The sequence below is a fragment of the Panicum virgatum genome, chromosome 3N, assembly GCF_016808335.1.
Source record: "Panicum virgatum strain AP13 chromosome 3N, P.virgatum_v5, whole genome shotgun sequence".
Classification (NCBI taxonomy): Eukaryota; Viridiplantae; Streptophyta; class Magnoliopsida; order Poales; family Poaceae; genus Panicum; species Panicum virgatum.
In genome coordinates, this window is record NC_053147.1 from 16,903,945 (window position 1) to 16,923,747 (window position 19,803).

Sequence of the window (19,803 nt, forward strand, 5' to 3'; positions counted from 1 at the left end):
CACCGCCTGCACCACCTGCAATGGGTGGATACTGCAGAGAAGGCTCAACGCAGTTTGCTACGTGGGGGTACGGCTACTAGGATTACCCTAGTGCTAGTGACATGCTGCATCATTGTGTTTGTTGTGTGTTTTTTTAAATTACCTAAGGCATGTTAGGTTAGTCTGGAATTTGTTTATCGTAGTTTGCAACGGGTTCTGCCATGCCACTGCATGCGTGATGTGTGTTTCATTATCGTTGTATTATGATGTAAAATTTGATGGTTCACATTATGTAATGCATTTCTTAGTTCTTATTTCTTATCGTTATATTAATTAAATATGTGCTTTTTAGTATTCTAGTGACATGAAAAGCTCCGAAAATATTAAGGACAAGTTCAAACATTTCATAGATTCCCAGCTACAACTGTAAATTAATGGTAAAAGTTACAACACACAGAGTCAAGCTCTCAACTGAAAACATAAACAACTAATTGCAGTGGCATGTGCATGCGACAAGGTAATTTCTTTTTGCATCTAAACCTACCATGACTTATGGAATGTAAAATGCCGGGATTACATGGTACTACTCTACTGAGTGCACCGAGGATATTTGCCCTTCCTAATTGCTTCGGGGCCGGATTCCTTCGCACGGCGTGCCCTCTCTCGCTTTCTCTCTCTGTCAGCTTCACGTTCGGCCGCCGCCTTACGATCCACCTCCTCCATCCTCTTGTGGATCTCTTCTTACTCTTTCTTGCGCTTCTTCTCTTGCTGTTCCTCGTGCTTCATTCGGTGCCAACGTTCTGCAGCCCACTTTTGTTCCACAAAATTCTTTGCCTGCTGCGACTGCACGGTGTCGAACCACTATATAAAATCACAAAGAGGCGGAGGATACTTTGTCCAACAAAAGTTAGAATCATAAATCAATGTTAGGTCACAAAGAAAAATAGTGTATGTTGTCCTGCTACTTTGGCCCGGTCTTTGCCGTATCGCTTAGGTGGATCATATTCGTAGTTCTCACACATAAAGAACATCATGTCGTAGTCATCTCCTAAAACCTCAGATTGCATGAATTTGCATAACGAACCGCAGAAGCACATTGGCACATCAATTTCTTCAGGTACGGTGGCTACACACTTGCTCCACGGAATGTAGGTTGATCCTGACGAAGACATTGACGCTATAGTGTGGTGCGCCAAATGACGAACAATGATTTAAATAATGCACATATCGTATACCAAATCGATGCGTGAAAATAGAGGTACTGTCATAATTCTATTGTCTTATGCTGCAATATCAATAAGGTACTGTCATAATTCTATTTTAATGCATAATTAATTTAAAAAAAAGTCTGTAATAGTACTCAAATTGTAATACTAAACGAGTGTTCTAAAGTACCAAATCTAATTCAGCTAATCCGCTAATTAAATTAAATTATTATACAATATCAACGGATTCATACGGAAGTTACCGGTAGATCACAAGTGCGGAATTCGGTAGAGCTTCGCCGCTTTTCTTCTCCTCACCCCTCTCTTTTTTTCTGATTTTTTAGACTCAAATGACAAGGGAATGGCGGCCAGGGCTCTTATATAGGGGAGGGACCCTGTCATCCCTGGAGTGGGCGACAGGCCACTGTCGCCCCGTCGCCCATTGGGGGGCGACATGCCCCCTTTCATTTTTTTCGGCCATGGACCTCGTTGCAAATTTGAAGAAAAAAAATACATCTAGGGCCATACGGCGACCGGGGTATTTTTGAAAATTTTCAAAACGAACATATATTTTTGAAATTTTGATTTTTTTTAAATATAAAAAAGAAAAAAAAGCTCAAGCTTCCCATCCGAGCGAGAGGAGCAGCGGCGGAGAGAAGCCTGAGCCCTGAGCTCGATACCGTGTGTGATCGGCCGTCGCGCCCTCCTTCGTCGGGGCGTGGAGCACCTCCAGGTATCCCATCCTCTCTCTCCGCCACGTGCGATTCGTGCTTCTCCGCCCGTGCGATAGATGTGGAGGCGTGAGTCGGGTAGTGAACTCGGCGAATCACCCCCTTGCAGATGCTTGACGTTTTTTCATTCATGTGTGAATCTCATTTCTGAGATCTGAACTGCAATGTGTTGGGGGAGGGTTTTCCGAAATTTCCCTGTCCAGAAATCTTGAACTGATTTAGATAATCATCATTTGGGTTTAATTTCATTTTAGCCGTGACTACATATGTTAATTTTGTATCGATGCCTTTGATCATACCTTGCAAGTATCTATTTCCTGTTGGAGCCTTCTCATTGTACCTGTTGATGTGAACCCATAAAAACACTATATATGCATTCTACTCTTGTGAAACATGAAATCCAGGCAGGATTGCACTTAGAAAACTCTGAATGAAACATAGGCAATTTATTCAGATCATATTTATCCTTTTCTAAAACACAAGGCTTGTAGCTGCATCCTTTTTGACCTGATGTTTTCAAGTGCTACTGACCAAGTGTAGCTACCTCTGCTGTCAGTACGTGGATGGCTAATTTTAAAAGTTGTTTTCAGCATGAACTTAAATTTGAAATTTGTTTACATAACTGGAGCAAATAAAGGTCTCTTTTTGCCAGCAAGGTTTGCTGTTTGTTACCAGTACTAGAAGAAGTGATCTGTTTATATTGAGACCCACAAAGACTAATAATTGTTTTTAAGTCCCTGCATGTTGTGTGGTACATCTCCTTTTTCTGGACTCAGCCTGCTGAATCCAACCCTTCTGCATCTCAATTTTCATTTGAGAAAACTACCTATGTCTGACAAATCTTTTAGTGTTATGTGCTCGTGGAGTATTGTTTATTCAGAGCTGTCATCTCTGCTACCTTCATGTTGTTTATATACTCCGGAGTTTTACATCATAAACTGATGCCCTCATGTGGGTTGATAATGCTGGGGCAAAGCGCCATCGGCGGAAGCTGATATTTCCCCCCCTTGAAACGCAGCTTGCACTAGCTTCCTCTTAGACAAAAAACTGAACTGCAAAAATTCTGAAATGTAATTTCATACTTCCGTATCATATCTGATGTAGGATTTTTTATTATTTTTACACCAAAATTCAGATTCAGATAGCACATTGGATTGGCTGCCCTTTTACACCGAATTCACTATCATTTCCCTTCTGTGCAGGGCAGATGCGAATAATTTCAATGAAAAATCCACCATCAAAGTAAGCCATGTTATATCTTTGTGTTACTATTGAATGGAGATGTCCACTGGCTATTTCTTTCGTTTAGCTGGTAGCATTTTTTAGCAGTAGAACCTAAAGGGTTGCCTTCTTCCCATAAAACTGAGCTTGAAATGTCAGAAATCAAAATGAAGAAGGAACTAGAGATCGTTCAGATGACTATCCTTTTACACCGAATTCATTGTCAGTTCCCTTCTGTGCAGGACATGATATGCTTCGGGACAGACACAAAAAAGCTCAATGAAAATTCCACCATCACAGTAAGCCATGTTATATCTTTGTGTTACTATTGAATGGAGATGTCCACTGGCTATTTCTTTCATTGAGCTGGTAGCATTCTTTAGCAGTAGAACCTAAAGAGTTGCCTTCTTCCCAGAGAACTGACCTTGAATTGTCTGAAATCAAAATGAAGAAGGAACTGGAGATTATTCGAATGACTATGGAGAATAGGTCTGATAAAAACTTTTGTTGGCTCTTGTGGTTGATCTGACCAAAGAAAGTGATTATAATTGAATTTATATTTCCAACAGAATCGATTCGGTCATGATCAGAATGAAGTTTGACCTGAAAAAAGATATTGGTGATATTGATGTGAAGGTTTGTTATATTTTTTTTTATTCTTATGTTATTTCGTTTTGTTTCTGCATTTAAAATGTTTTCTGGTATGTGCAGTACTACAAGGATACTTGCAATTTGAAGAACGAGCTTTCTCTGATCAGAAAAGACTTTCAAGTACATGAATTGGAGACTAAATAAGAAAAAGAATGATTATTTATCTGCGCAGTTATGTTTGGATCGTTCATTGTAAACAATTCTGATGCTGTATATTACTTGGGAACCCCTTTTTTTTCAAGCTGGCCATAAGCAAAACTATCACAGATCGGCTCAAAATGTACCAAATGAGTGGTTGGGATCATCACTGATGTCGTTGCAAAGGTAGCAACCTGGAAGAAACAAGGTAAATCAAAATAATGGAGATCATGATTATCTGTTGTAGAAATTATGGAGCTAATCTATGTTGTCATTTCCATCTGCAGGATAGATTCATGAGAAGTCTTCGAAACTTTCAGCACTCGTTAAAGGTAAATATCTCGATCTGCACTCCTCGTCCATTTGAGGGCCCATACATTACTTATCAATCAGTCTTGCACATATGTGATGCATCTGTGAGCAGAGAGTTGGTTAATTAGCAAAAGTAGTCAAAAGATGTAGTTAGTGGTGCACTAGTGTTAGTTAATCCATGCATCAATGTTAGTCTTAAAGTCTCCTTAGATTGTTATTGTGATATGACCCATGTTGTAATAGTCTCCTTAGATTGTTATTGTGATATGACCCATGTTGTAGTGGTAGTATATGGTTAATGTGATCGTGTGATGTACACTTTGCTAATTAGCTAAATTTGATGGTGTAAACCTTTTATTACTCCTTAATTGTTTTTATGAAGTTAAGTACAAAGTGGTAATATAGTCAGGCCCAAGATACCTATCTGTTGTTCACTAAAACCATAGTATTCTTCGTACTGTGAGATCAGAACTCAAGAACCAATCACAGGGTTAAACCTTTTGTTAGCTGAATTACAAATGAGTTTCATAAATAATTTAATTTCTTAGCATTAGTTTACATGCACTATTGTTCTTGTTCCGACAGACACATACATGAAAGTCATGTAATGATTCTTGTGTCTGGGTTATTAACAGAATTTAGATGTAAAAACATTACAATTTATCCAAAGAAACTCGCTTGATGTGTATAGCATACAATTTCTTTTGTTTTAGGGTTTTATTAGATAGCTGTTGTTGGGAATCGAGGTGGCCCAAATACCCACTAAGTTGATGACCTACACCTAAGACACACATCAACTCACTAGAGTCGGTTAGCCTTTTCAATCTCTAGCTACTTAGTGTATAAGGTCCGTTCGACGGCAGAGCCGCTTTCTCGCTTCCGGGTGGCAGAGCCTACCAACAGATGAAGCTGTCTTCTGAGAGGCAGAGCCTTTATTCGATAGGTCACAACTTATACGCTAAGTACTTACCTATCTACCTTGCTCTCATCTACCATGGTCTTGGATGGATGGTATGGAAAGGGAGGGGGGCTCTATATATAGGGTTACAAGGCCATTGGATTATTGACATGTGGCAAAATCATAGTCCTTGATCTAAATTCTACACTCTTCCATGAAAACATTAGTCCTAGAAATATCTTTGATTTATTTTAGTTAGATATTCTAGAGAACTCCATGAAAAATATCTTATCCTTGAATTGTGGAGAAGAGTGTAAAAGTTTGACTTACTTTCTTCAACACTTCCCCTCAAGGCCAACTTCTATCCAAAGTAGTCCTGCAGACCATGCTGAGTGCTTCTCGAAATTTTTCAAATTTTGCTTTGTTGAGACTTTTTGTGAGTATGTCAGCAGTCTGCTCCTCTATCTTGGTAGACACTATTATGATCTCACCCTCAATGACCTTTTCTCTTATGTAGTGATAGTGAACTTCTATGTGTTTGGTACTTGCATGAAAGACAAGATTTTCTACCAAACGAATGGAAGATAGATTGTCACAGAAAATCCTTACTTGGTATTCTGTTGGCTGGTGAAGATCCTCCATCAACTGCTTGAGCCAGGTGCTTTCTTGTGCTGCCATTGCTGCTGATCGATACTCTGCTTCAGTACTGGATAATACCACAGTTGGTTGTCTCTTACTGCACCATGATATAGCTCTAGTTCCAAGACTGAAGAAGTATCCATTAGTTGATTGTCGTGTCCCATAATCTCCAGCATAGTCAGCATCATAATATCCCATCACCTGGCAATCATTTGTCTTATTGTATAAAATACCAAAATTGATGGTGCTTGTAACATAGAAGGGCAGGCTTGGTGCAGTTGGTGAGAAGCTCACCCACAGAGCACCAGGTCCTGGGTTCGAAGCAGCCTCCCTGCATATTTGCGGGGGTAAGGCTTGTTTCGGTTACTCCTTCCCCAGAACCCCACTCAAGTGGGAGCCGCCTGGCACTGGGTCTGCCCTTTTTTGATGGTGCCTGTAACATACCTGAGGATACGTCTGACTGCATCAAGGTGAGGCTTCTTAGGATTACTCATGTATCGACTAATCACTCCAACTGCATATGAAATATCGGGCCGAGTTAATGTAAGATAGATGAGACTCCCGACCAGTTGTCGATACATAATCACATCCTCCAGATACTTCCCTTTATCTTCTTGTAGCCTCACATTGGGATCCATAGGAGTAGAAATAGGTTTGCAGTCAAGCATTCCGTACTTTGGAGAAGGTCCTTAGCATATTTCTGTTGGCCCAGAAATAACCCTTCCTTTGTGCGCTCCACCTCAAATCCAAAAAAGTGCTTCAACTCTCTAAGCTCCTTCATTTTAAACCGGATTGAGAGATTTTCTCTTGTCCTTTGTATCTCCTCAGAATAGTCCCCGGTGATAATTAAGTCATCAACGTAGACTAGTACTATTGCTAGTCTACCATCCTCGGACTTCACGCATTAGTACCCTGAGAAATCTCTTCTATGGAGCTGCAGTTCATCCTGGCATGGCGGTTACCAATAGCTGTAGGATTCAGGGCTATGTAAGTAGCTACCTTTTCTTCTTCACTCTAACCTTAATTGCTGGCCTTGATCTCCTCTAAAAATAAGGGAATTCCCCTCTTAATACCAGCAAACCGTCTTAGTATTATCAGCATGACATCAATCGGACAACTAAGTGCCACCTGAGAGCTCAGCTGCATATGCTGACACATCGGAAGTGCCGTCTGATTCGAACAGAAACCTTGTATAATGCTAAACTAGTGCAAACACTGTCATAAACACCCAACTGATCGATGAAATGAGCTATCCGCCCACATAGCGCTTCCTGCACCCTCTGCTCCATTATCCCATGTAAAGATCCATCTGTGCATAGTCATATCCAGTCCAGCACCATTTTAAAACAAGGCATTGACAATCGGTCCCATAACAACTGCCCTCCTAGGCAGGCAGCATTAGAACCCTTGATAATCTTTTCCATGTAGTTTGATTTCCTGGTTACTAAATTTTCTTTGCATTATGTACTCCTTCCGTCCCAAAATACAAGGCGTATCTTGTTCCATTAAGACAATACTGACTTACAATTGCTCTGTTACTGTGTCAATTAGGTAATCATGAGTAGTTTTGAACACGAATCTAGTAACATCAGTTTTGGATCACAAAATTATGTTCTAATAGATTAATCATTGGTTAAAAGCTTGTCCTAATGAAACAATACATGCCTTATACTTTGGGACGTGAGGGGGTATTATTTACCATGTTAGTGGACAAATCTTAGCTATGTGGGGTGTTTCTTCAGATTTTTTTATCCCTGGTATCTTTGAGGATTTAAGATGTAAGTATAACAAAGATTACATTATATTAGTATTATCATGCCTTGTCTAGGGAAAGAAATATCTGTTGCGAGTGTGCTTCTGACTTCGAATGCTGCGTAAATGCAGGCTACAAGAGTCCAATGCTCCCATGCAGCTAAAACAATCTGGCCAGTGAAGCGGACTCTTTCATCCAGTTCATTCAACAAGCACAAGATTTCATCGAAAGCTGAGATGCCACTTCGGCGAATTAGTGTATTAGAGTCAGTAATATTCAGTTGTGCTCTCTTGATAGAGATTTTGGATGAATTTATCTATTGAGTTGAACCATGATTGCTTTCACATGTGAATGTTGCTTCATTTTTTAAATACACTTAAGTGATCGTTAAAATTGCCCAATGTGTATTTCTTTCAGTGGTTGTAGTTTAGGTTTATCTTGTTGAGCGTCATCTGTCAGACTACCCCAACTTGCTTGAGAATTTAAGTCAGGTCAACGTGGAAATATTAAACATCTTTATTACACATTCTATTATTCTCCAATTGAACTTTAGTATTAGGTACTATCTCATCAAGTTTAACATCATACACATCTTGTGAAGAAATCAAAGTTATTGGCACCTGATGAGAAAACATTGAACATCACCATGTTACTGTTAAAAATGTCACTTTTGAAAAGAAAAACATGATGCCTATGTTTTCCGGTTTCATTAATGAAAACATAAGCCCATTATTTTGCCTTTTAAACTGGGTAACTTAGCCAAAACTTATGTAGTTTTTTTAAAATGGTTTAGTAAAAATTCTAATCATTTCATTTGTTCTTGTGAAATGGTTTTTCTTTTTTTGCATTCCTTTGTTCCCTTGTATTGTGTTTTGAACCGGCAATCGAATAAAATAATATGCTGACGACTATTCTAGGTTTCTTTATTTCATCCATTCTTTTACTGATCTTCAGGCATGCTGCTGTTTTGAAGAAATCATCGAACACTATGATGGGGTTAGCTACTTTTATTGGCCTTGGATGGATCTATATAGCAAGCAATATGTATCCAGATGGTAGCGCAAGTTGCTGTAACTGCCATTGCCATGGTTCAAAACCTGAGGTGCAACAAAATTAGGAGCTGCAAATACTATGGGGCGGCCATTATTTGTTTTGTGAGAGGGAGTCTAACCTGCTGTACTCCTAGAAGACACCTGCACTGTCTTCCAGATGCATGCTTGTAATAATATTTATTGGGAAATTTTATGCTCGTTCCGACCTGGAGCTCGTACATTTGATTGCTGCACTAGCTAGGGAGTCGGACAAGAACATGCTTGGCCTGGTCTCACCGATGGCTCGCTAGAGGCCAGGGTGAACACATGGAGCACCATGCAGTACTGGTATCTTCGTTTCTTCTATCTGCTATATACTCACATCAATTTACTTTTTATTGCCGGCAAGTATTGGGTTGCAGTGACAATTTGCTCTAACTAGATCATAGGAATCAAATTTCAATCGCTTGTAACTAATTCGTAATGAAGCTGACAAGTTTCAGAGTGTACGAAATTAGAAAATCTAGACTCTAAAGTATTGCTGTCATCCAAAGAAAGAGCCACTGAAATTCAATTGCCAATTTCATAGGCGAAGTCCAGTATATGCAGAACATTGACGGCCAAAGTCCAGTATGTGACAAAAAGGAGGGTTCATAATAATCAAACATTTTTTGAGAACCCATAATAGTCAAACATGTCCTGAAAGAGTAAGTAATTTTGAATGGCTTTTACGTCGGGGTTAATTGGATCCATACCATTACAATTTTTGAGGTTTTGAAATTTATCACTACAATTCACCTATTTTGAAATTTGTCGTTACAATTTTTCATTTTTTTGGAAAAGAGAAGCTTTATTGATCTTAGACAATTACATTAAGATGATACAATTATATAAGATCCATCCCGGCCTCTGCATAACTAAGATGCACACAGCCTATGAGAAAGAAACAAAAAAAAAAGAGAACGTCATGACCTCAAGATCATGGCGCAGCAAACTACCACAAGCGACTTCACTTTCATCCGCTTCGCAAACCAAAGCAACTCTTGGACTATGAAGTAGGCTCCCGAGACAACGCCTCCAACGAGGAAACGACACGCGCACGTGCCGACATTGCAGTGACCCAACCAATTAAGGCCAGATCAAAAGTTTTCACCTGAGGGAGTAATTCATCTTAATCAAAACAATTCATTCAACAAGATCACTGCCAGGTTCAACCAATTAAGGTCAGATCTAGGAATTTCTTCCCGGAACCGGTGAATTAGTACGAAGTACCATCACAACAAAGACACACCGTATTGCTTCTCCCTTCTTACCAGGCCAATGCTTTCATATAGACTAGACTTGACCCACTTCGAACGGCCACGAACTCCAAGTCCGGCAGACCATCTGAACTCATAACCTGAGATACCATGCTGCAAAGTAGCCACTGGGTACTCGTGCATAATCCACCGGAACAAAGTGCAGATGAAATCCGTCTTCGAGTAAGAGAATCCGCGAATGAAGCCAAGGTGACTCATGTCTCTTGATCTATATGAAAAACAAAGGCGAAATTGAAGATGTCATCACCAGAAGTAGTTGCAAAGTCCGGAGCTAGCCCTTCCTACACCAAAGCCGAAGGTGCAACTGCCGGAGAGGAGTCACCACTGGAGGCCAAGCCGACAACGCGAGGCGTCGCGCCACTAGGTACCCCACGGAGAGCCACTCTACAGCCGCCGCCCGCCAGGCCCCCACCATGGGAAGCCGTGCAGGAAGCCACCGGACTCCCACCACGGGGAGCCTCGCCCGCGCCGCAGACACCATAGATGCCTGCGCCACCGTCCGGGCGCCACGGGACAAGCTTCCCAACGGCACGACGAAGAGATGCGGAGGACATCGACAAGGAGAGGGAGGAAGCCGGCCAGCAGCACGTGTTTCCCACAGGATGCGAGCAGATCCTTGCCGCCGGCCATCCTCGTCTCTGGCCGAGTTTCCGGCGTCGAACTTCGGCGGCGGCAGGACCACGGACGGGTGTCGGAGGAGTCCCTAGCGGTGCGGTTGGGTGCCGCCGCCAGAGTCGCCGCAAGAGCGACACGGGGGCAGATCCACTTTTTTAGGCGACGCCGCTTTTCTACAAAAATTGACTACTTACCTCCCCGATCAATCCGATCCTTGTCATTTTCTAAGTTTTCTGGGTGCCTAGGCCCACAATCAGACCACTATACGCATACACATCTTCCTGTTGATAACCAAAATTGTCAGAGACCGGTCTGACCGGTGTGCTCAAGCGGTTTGACCGGTCGAAGCGTCTATAGCCGGTCTGGCATGACCGACCGGTGTGACTGGTGGGTCTAACTGGTCTGACCGGTCCAAGCAGAGTCTGAATACAACTTGTATTTTCCATAGATACAAATCTTGCAATAGGATTTCTTGCGGGTCAAGTCCTCTCCACCCTATAAATATAAAGGCCACGACCGATTGAGGAATCCAACCCAATCGAATCTATCAAATACATTTATCTTTCATTGTCTTTACCTTTTATCTTTACCCTAGCTTTTTCAACCTCGACATTCTGTTCTTCCTTCGTTTCCATGACGTTTGAGAACGCCCTAGCTGGCCTGCTGAGCCTAGATTAACCCAAGGTGCGCATGCCCATGGGTCCCTCCCGGGCGGACGCTCGTTGGATCCTTGTCGGGCTGCCCCGACGAGATCGGTCTGACCGGTCCACCATACCGGTCTGACCTGTTGGTGTCGCGGCGATGCAAGGTGTGCCGTTGTCCGCCGCACGTTCTAGTATGTTCATGTGTTGGTCCCGAATCGGCGCCAACATATTCTGGCGACTTCGCTGGGGACGAGAATCTGGCCATTATGTCCGATCTATCAAATTCCAGCGACATGATGGCGCTTGAAGGATTGGCTGAAGACCTACGTAAGGGCATCAACATAAATATGCATACTCACTGTTATCGGGTAACGAAACAAGGCGTCATCGTAATGAGATATTTGCCATCGACGAGTTGAGGATGTACGATCTACCAAAGCATAGTAAGTCCACAACTAGCTTTATAAGTGGTTTGCTTAAATTTGTGGATGATTTGATTAATAAAAAGAAAAGTGTAGATCCAATTCCTGATATTTAAAAGTCGGCTATTGAGAAGCCAACTGATAATCCTTGCAATGATTTGCCAACTTGTGATGTTGCTGGTCAGGATGAACTTCGACCGTTTCAAGCCGAAATTGTTGACCCAAAATTCCTTAACAAGAGCATAGGAACAGTATCTAGTACTTCTACGCTCGAGGAGGGGGGGGGGCAACAAAACAAAGGAAATGGTACAGGTTGCACTGCAACCGGTCTGACCGGTTCGACAACCGGTCTAACCGCCTCTCCCAGGGTTTTGCAAAATAAGTCAAAGCCAAAGATGGTCAAACCCAAGAAACCCGAGATTGGTGTTTGGAAAACTGTTGAATCCAAAAGCCTGTCATAAGCATGACTAGGAAAAGCCGAAGTTAAATAACAAGCTTTCGGCTAAATCCTCAAAACAAAAGGATATCAAACATGCTAGTTGGCCTAAAAATTTCAAGCAACCAAAATATGTTCCAAAACAAAAATTCTATAATCAGAATCGATAATGGAATATGCTCCTATGTCAATGCCATTTCTATCATATGGATCTCCTATGCATATGCCATATGGACATTATTTTAGCATGCCTTATTTATGTCCATCATGTTCTTATAATTCGTGGATGTCGTCTCCTCCTAGATATTTTTGTGAAGATTATATTACTTATAGAGAGCTGGCAATTAGTAAGCCATCACCTACCAATAATGACCATTTTGACCAAAAAGATCGGTCCATACAGAAAAAGAAACACAAGGTGATCAAGGAAGTCTATCGTGTCAAAAAATATGGATGATTGAATAAAAATTCAAATTTGACACAAGATTAAAATAAAAAGCCGACAGTTGAAGAAACATCGGCTAGTTCTATTGATCAAATTGCCCCTGGTGTTGAATATGTTTTAAATGATATGGCTGAACAACAATCAAGTTCGGCTGGGGGGCAAGACAAAAAAAAAGAAGATCAGTTACAATAATCCAACCGATCTGATCAGTTCCCAGACCAATCTAACCGGTACGCCGACCGGTCTGACTGGTACTCAGACAGGTCTGACCGGTGTATCCTGCAAGCTTGGAAATTATTCCAAGGCCAAGAAAAGGATTAGGCCAAGCTTCGAGGAACTTCTAGTCAAGTATGAACATAAAGAAGCTGTTCAAAAGCAAAAGAGTAGGCCATATAGCACTAGAGATGCGAGTTCGCTACCAAAGCATCAAGAGCAACAAGGATCTCATCAACGATAAGGTAATCGTGCCGCTGCTGCACCATATCATGTCGGGTCATATATGCCATTGCCTTGGTCATATCCTTCTTATTGTGCATCCAGTGACTATAATAGTATGAACATGCAACCATACATTTTTTCATATCTAAATTATGGTGCACTATGACAACCGATTGCTTGTAATAGTAATCTGGTTAGAGGCGAGGCAAGTGCTATTGTTAAACAATGTGAGAACAATGGCAAGCAAGAATCAAAATATTTACAGCCGAGGTGGTGTCGCTCAGGCTTATTGTCAGACCTGGGGCAGCGGGACTGCTTATAGGCATAGAATGTTCTAGAGTAAGAGATAGCTTATGACAACCGAATAGGCGTAGAACTAGCTGTAGTACAAAGGAAACTACCCGATTGTGTTGTAGTAGGGTTCCAACTATACTCGGCTAGAACTTTCCATGTAACCCCGTCCCCCCGGATATATAAGGGTGGGCAGGGACCCCCTCGAAAGAACATCAACACCTAAGGCAATACAAACAACCACATAGGACGCACGGTATTACGCAACTCGCTTCCCGAACCTGTCTAAATCTTTGTGTTCCTTACACCATCGAGTTCCAGAGCAGTCGATCCCTACCTACAAACCTTACTGCTAAGGGTATCCCTGGGCAGGCTTGGCGGTAAACACCGACAGCTGGCGCGCCAAGTAGGGGATTCGGCGAGTTCATCGACGAATTCGATGGCCGGATCAAGCGACGCCAACAACGTGCCCGAGGGCACAACCCTTGTTTTCGATTCTTGGGCATGCACGGCTGACGGATCGGGAAGCTTCTCCAACCACCTTGTCACACCCAACCTGCCGACATCTGCGAAAATTCAGATCTCGACGGGAAAAGAGTTCTACTCGAACTCGGTTCGGATAACGCAGAAACCGTGTCGACTCCAACTCGAGTTCTCGAGTTAGCCGAGTCCGATACAAACTATGATCCCGAAAAGTCTCACTTTTCCGAAACCCTCGGAAAATACTTGACTTGTCTCAAGACGATCAAACGCCCAAGGATCAACAACTCAGAACTACTCGATGGAGTAAATTGAGTTTCGCAATCAATTGAGGGCTGCATCAAACTTGCAGAATCCACCCTTGGCTCATCTGCATCACGGCAGAACCCAGAAGCGTTGAACCCACCAAAGGAACGGTCGGACGACATACTCTCAGGGATCAATCGAGTAGATTCCAAGCTCGCCGACTGCATTAAGATGGTTGAAGGTACTCTGCAAAACTTGAAGCAGAAACCGGGAGGAGGAATCTGCGGGGAATCTGGTAAGACAAACCCCCGGCTTATTCGGATGGAACCGTCTATCTCCAGGAAACTTCAGAACCCTTCACTGAAACCTGCTCACAGTCATATTCCTAAAACAACTAACACCTCCAAGTCCTCTTTCGATCAGGACTTTGATCAAGTCATGAACGGTCTCGACAAATTTGAACCATTCGATGATCTCGAAGACTGGTCCGACAATGTCGACTTGTTCATGGACGCTATGGCCAATCCACCCGAACATACCAACGCCTTTGGGAATGTAACACCCTGGGTGTCTGCACAGTAGTTGTGTATATTTTATATGCATCATGTGCTTGAATTGCTTGAAAAAGGACCTTTTTGTAATTATAAAAGGTTATATGTGTAATTATGATTTTATGCAAGGTCCTTTCTATAGTTATTTTTGAATATAGCTTTTGTGGAGGGTGTTTTTGCAAAATTTCAGTGCATTTATTGCATGGCAACCAATTTTGTTTTTAAGTCTAATGTTTGAAGTGAATTTGCATTGTAAAAGACAAAATTCCTAGAATCCAAAATCTCTCTTATGTTTTCAAATTTAGCCCTCTATCTTTTGGTCAAATAAATTTTTGCACAACATCAAAGTTGTAGATCTTGAAAAGTTGAACAACTTTCATGTTGGGCACTTTTTCATTTGAGCCATATTTTGAAAGTTATCGCTGGTTTACAGACTAGTCCCTGGAATTTTTGGAAATTGCAAAATGACCCTTATCCCTTTCCCCCACCTCCCTGCTCTGTTTCTCGCCGCCGCCCACCGACAGCGCCGCCCGCCAGCGCCGTGGAGAGCCTTCCCGGCCATCCCTTTGCTTCGTGCTGGCACCCACGCGTCGCTCCAGAGCTCCTCTCCCGCCTGTTGCCTCGCGCTGGAGCTTCCCCGGCCGTGCCACGCGCCTCGCCGCTTCCAGAGCCGCCCAGGCGGCCGCCACCGCGCGTCGCCGTGGAACGCCCGCTGCAGAGCCCGCCACCCTCTTCTAGCGAGCGCCTGAGCACTACAAGAACCCCAGAAAGCCATTCCGTCTGCTCTTTCTCTTGCTCTTCGCTCTCACACCACAGAACGCCGCCGCCGCCCCGCTTGAACGCCGGCGAGCTCACCCCGCCACGGAGCCACCACTGCAGACCCGCTCCACCCCAATAGCCCCCACCATTAGCCGCGCCTCGTTCTAGCGCAGCTTCCCAGCCGCTTCCCCTCGCCCGAACCCCACCGGAGCCACCCCGCCGCCGCGCTCCGAGCTCCACCGGCCGCCGCTCGCCATGGACCGACCTCCTCCCGCCCTCATTTCGCGACCCCAAGGCATCCAGAGAACCGCCTCGACTTCCTCTCCGTTTTCCCTAACCTACCCCTCGCCGCCGGTGAGCCCCTCGCCGGGAAACGGCCGGTCAAACCTCGCCTCCCCTCTCTGACCCAGCCAAGGACCCTCGGGTTTGAATTCGAGAAAGCCCAGGGGGTTATGTGAATAGACTGTGACTCATATGAATAGTGCCAGCAGGGACTCCTTTGTAATTTTTGCTGTGAACTTTGAAATTCCATAGAAATTCGTAGAAAATTCCTAAAATAGCAAATCTTGATGTTTTGGAATCCTCTTGAAGAGATATATGCAGTAGGATCATAATATGTTAGGCTTTAGTTGCAAGTTTTTGCTGTAGATTTTGGTTTGTGTTACTAGTGCATAAATATTAGTTGTTTTTATCTTTTTCTTAAATACTGTTTGAAGCCTTAGCTTGCAATGAAATTTTTATGGTGAATTACTCATATGAATTTAGTGTTTCTATAAAAATTTCGTGCTCAGTTCTCATGTGTATATATTTCTTTGATTTAATCCTTGTTTAATAGACTTTAATTATGGTAAATAGTTTCTATTCGTAATAAATCATGAAAATATTTCTGAATGTTCTTGTTGAGTATCTTAGCTTGTCCAGGAAGTTTGAGCCTATGTTCATCACTAGATAAGGAGCTAAAAATAAATCTTTCTAATCTGTTGTCTGTTTTGTTTATTTTCTCATAATTATTTCTCTGTAGATAAAATCATAAAAAATTCAAAGTAGCTCAATCATCCCTTTGTAGACCTACTTTTAAATTTTGAGCTTCTTTTTTGCTTTAGTTTGACCTGTATAATTCAAACTTTTTCTAGGTGTTATCTGAATGAATGGTTTGTTGTGAATAAATGGCTACATGTTTAGGCATGATATTTACAGGGTAGCTTAATCTGTTCATGTTCTATTTAGGGTAAATGTTTCTAAATTTATTTATGTTTGTGCTTTGAGTTATTTATTTATTAGCAAACCATGAATTACTTGTTATAGGAAATCACCCCCACGTGTTTTTGAAGTTAGTAAACTTCATCTGTGCTGTTGATCATGATGCCTTGTGTAGTTAGATTTGTTGTTTAACTACTCTATAAATGATTGCCCATGTGTGTTTATAATTCTGTTCTTGCATTACATATAGATACGAGTACTTTGTCGGACGGGACGTACGAGCTGATCCCGGAGTCTGACGGAGGTGATCTCGAAACTCAGGTGAACGCCGCTGAACTAACTGAAGTCCCAAACCAAAGTTCGGAAGAGCCTAGAGCTGAAATAGTTAGCAACTACCAAGAAGGCAAGCCCCGGACATAACCTATATTTCAAATTATTATCTCTTACTGTTATTTACTTGTGCATTTACAGTTCTTAGGATTTGAATTGAAACCCTAGATGCATGATCCTAGGAACCTATGTACTGAACACTAGACCTGAGTTCGACTACTTGCTAAGCTTATAGGACCGGTAAAAGTCGAGTGATTGTCTGTCACTCGCGAGCTTTATAGGAATTGTTTGTTTACTTCCTGTTATCAATGTAAGGACGACAGACGGGGTTGTGTTCGATAACATGACCTTATGTGAGACCCCGTCTGTGTTGATGAACTTGTTAAGGTCGCGGTGTGTGGTAGTGGTGGTTAAGTTTTTGAAAGTACTAGCCACATGCCGTAAATATGGTACGCGGCAAGCCTAGTAACCGATTGGACCGGGGAGTGGATATACCTGACACTCTCTCTTAGGGATAGGTTTTATTTTATGTTGCGCAACACTACGACTTCAAGGGACAAGGTTCGGCCTTGGAGCTCTGTAGTCAGGGAGAGTGTTCCTATCCACAAGCCGGAAAGAAAGGCAAACTGTTGTTTGGAAACGACCCGACGGTGTTCCAAACGTGTGTGTTAGGTTTTCCTTGCAAGGTTGAATTTCGATTCAGAATCGTTCGCCTCTCACGATGAAATGAGACTGCTTGATCTCTTTGCCACACAGAGTAATAAGAGCAACAATATTATTTATCAATTTTGATGTTTGCTTAGTTTTCTACCATGATTGGAGAGTAGTTGCTTACATAGAATGGTTAATCAACTAGAATCTTGAAAGCTAAAACTTGAAAGGAAGGACATACTCTTTATTGCTTTTTAGCAAAAGGAAAACCAGAGCCTCACAGAACCTTGCATAGTCTAGCTACAGTGGGTTAAGTAGACCCGTGGACGGTTAAGTCTTGCTGAGTATTAAATACTCAGCCTTGCTGTTGAAACCCTTTTTCAGGTATGAGTTTTGAGGATCAGATCGCTAGCTTGACCTATCCATGCTCTTTGCCTCCTGGCTGGTCCGTAGAGTGGGACACGTCTTCGACCGGCAATGACTATGATGAGTGATACCATGCTTGGGCTAGCCTGGTATCCTTTTTCGACGTGTTGTAGCCGTCGTGTTTTATCTTCCGCTGTCTAAAACTCTGAAATTATAGTTATGGCTTGTATAACTGCTTTACTTAAGTTGGTTTTGTAATAATGGTTTGAACTGGTTTGTAATCAATATTATGCTTGTGTTGTAAAATTGTGGTTGTAATATCTCTGGACTCGCCTTCGTGCGGGGTATGCTTGTTCGATCCGAGAACCGGTGGTTGTATCGGGACGTTACCCGACAGACCAAGAATTGTTTCGTTTGAAGTGCGTTTGAGCCGGTGTTGCCTTTATGGTGATGGCCTGCGCACTTGAGCCGGGATAATTTAGGCGGTTCTGCCACAGGGAACTGGCCAAATTCAAAAAGGGAAAAGCCAAAGCCCCAGACCAATCCAGCAAGTCGATTTTCGACAAGCCTTGGATTAAAGAGCCTGAAGGACTGACTCCCACGCACTCATGGCTGCATTGGACGAATGAGAACGCCCTCTGCGTAGAGATGGGCATCCCGCTTCTCGCTCACCCAAAGCACACATATTAAAAAATCGGTGGCCTAACCAATTCCGATTCCGAGTACTCTTCCAACTCGGAGGATGAGCTGGATGACCTAATCCAGTACAACAAAAAAAGTCGAGTCCAACTCGACTAGGAATTCCAAGTTTGATCAGGACTCCCTCCCAAATTTGGTCATATATGCAACACCGCAAGGACGAACAGTGCACCTGAAGGAGACACATGATCCTAACGCCCCCGGCTCTCAGCCAACGGATCTACCCTTCCAGCAGAGCACACCACTAGACCCGTCCTCGAGCAAACAAGACCAAGAAGTTCAGGACCTTTGCCATGAAATCCTCATGGTTCGCATCTCCGAGGTCCACGAACCTGAGAATGACCCCACGGAGCGTCTCAACCTCGACGACTACAACTCTGATGATTTTGACGAGTATCTCTCCGACAACATGGAGACCACTCCATCCACGATCACAGAAGCCCAAGCTACTACCAAGCAAGATCCGCCTGCACCTCCTCCAGCAGTAACAATTACTGTGCAATTGGAAGAGAAGAAACCAGCAAAAGATCTTTACGAGTGGCGTCGCCTGCTTAACCAGAAAAGGGCGTTCAGGCGCCAGCGCCTCGCCAACAGCCAGCAGGAACAGCAAGGCGACAACTATGACTTCTCCAACTGCGACCTCCACAACGTGATCAACATTGGTCGTGACGCACACAATGTTATTATCTCAAGGAGAAAGGAGCGTGAGGAAATAGAGGCTTACAACCCTTCTTCCAACTACCGCATCCCAGCAAAGGCTTCAGCAGCCTTCAAGAAGCACAAGCCGGCAAATACCCGTCCCCAGGGTAAACCGCGCGCCCCACATCATGGAGAAACATCTCAGGGCAGAGACAGGATCAACAAGATGCTCCCTAAGAGCTCTCATACGATCTTTGAGTGCAACTCACTCCGCATAGCCCTTGGGGCACCACTCCTAAAGAAGACCTTACCAATAATCTAGTCGACTCCTGTAGCGACTAAGTTTATCCCCCGAACAATTTTATTCAGTTATGTAAACCATTGCTTGCATCTACGAGCAAGGGGTAGGTCTTAAGAGTCAGAGTCTGTCATTTTACAAATCCTGTAATCTCGACAAATTTCCAATAAAAGTTGATTCCTTCATAAATTAACTACTTGGCTCTCGCTCACCTAGCCAACACCCCATTACAAACACCACTCTGAAAGCCATGCTCTGCACTAGAGCGTCAATTGAGTAGTTTATATGGTTTACTTCGAGTGTTCCTATGACATTTTCATCTTGGGTAACCCGACGGGGTTCATCCTAACAGACATGCCCTAAGAATTACTCGTCCTCGGTTGAGGACACCTTACTCGCCTCGCTCGAGTAAGTTT

The 19,803-nt window shown here is 43.0% G+C and overlaps 1 long non-coding RNA gene across 4 annotated transcripts; it reads left to right on the forward strand.

Moving 5' to 3' along the window:
- Nucleotides 1–1,799: 1,799 nt before the first annotated feature.
- On the forward strand, nucleotides 1,800–8,956 carry LOC120664700. 4 transcript variants are annotated; one of them, XR_005670991.1, is made up of 9 exons: nucleotides 1,800–1,917; nucleotides 3,118–3,157; nucleotides 3,379–3,435; nucleotides 3,552–3,625; nucleotides 3,706–3,772; nucleotides 3,848–4,133; nucleotides 4,213–4,257; nucleotides 5,653–5,793; nucleotides 7,659–8,956. It is a non-coding gene; the product is annotated as an uncharacterized LOC120664700 (long non-coding RNA). The 4 variants fall into 4 exon arrangements; XR_005670990.1 differs by lacking the exon at nucleotides 5,653–5,793 and having other exon boundaries at nucleotides 7,659–7,796; nucleotides 8,482–8,956; XR_005670989.1 differs by lacking the exon at nucleotides 5,653–5,793 and having other exon boundaries at nucleotides 7,659–7,792; nucleotides 8,482–8,956.
- Nucleotides 8,957–19,803: the final 10,847 nt, after the last annotated feature.